The sequence below is a fragment of the Penaeus japonicus genome, unplaced genomic scaffold, assembly GCF_977035675.1.
Source record: "Penaeus japonicus unplaced genomic scaffold, GWHDUDI00000001_assembly GWHDUDI00000002, whole genome shotgun sequence".
In the NCBI taxonomy this organism is placed as follows: Eukaryota; Metazoa; Arthropoda; class Malacostraca; order Decapoda; family Penaeidae; genus Penaeus; species Penaeus japonicus.
Window position 1 is genome coordinate 44,196,632 of NW_028234404.1, and position 906 is coordinate 44,197,537.

Consider the following 906-nt stretch of genomic DNA (forward strand, 5'->3'; position numbering starts at 1 on the left):
TATATTTTTTCATTGAATATGAAGTCAGTGAGACATTCATCTTCGTTACTAATAATACTAAAATGTTGTGGGTCTGATATTATTTTTTATATTCTTGGGACACTATAGACTTCTTCATATTGCAATTTGAGTAATTCAGACATTTCCTTTGAATCAGTTACCAATGCACCATTATTCTCAAGAGGCCCAATTTCTGTTCTCCTCTTTAACCTGTTGTTTGCATAGATTCCACAGCTCTTTTTTCTTCGCTGCTTTTTGGCTACTTATAGACAGTTTTAATTTATCTTCTAATAGCCTTATCTCTGCTTTGATCCTTTCTCTCTTGGCTTTGATAATAAATATATATTATATATAGTTATATATATATATATATTTATATATATAAAATATAAGATCAAAACTTTATTTCAGTAATGACATGCAGCCGTTCAGTCACCTTGTTATATATATATATATATCATTTATATATCTAATAGCCTTATCTCTGCTTTGATCCTTTCTCTCTTGGTATAATAATATATAATATATATATGTATATATATATATATATATATATATATATATATATAAGATCTAGAACTTTATATCAGTAATGACATGAGCCGCTTCAGTCACCTTGTAGAACAGACGGTCATCAAAGGAATCGTCTTGAGAGGATGGGTGACGAGGACTTTTATCACAAGGGATTCAGAACACCTACTACTATGGAAAGCATTCGTGGTGCCAAAATTGGAATATCAGTGACAAGTGTAGACTCCAAGTCTTATAAAAGATAGGTGTTACCAGAACAGATTCAAAGAGTTTTTACAAGAAAATCAGGCAACATGTTAGGTTTTAACTACTGGGAAAAACTAGAACAACTAAGATTATTCTCATTACAAAGACGGAAAGATACTTCGTTTTATA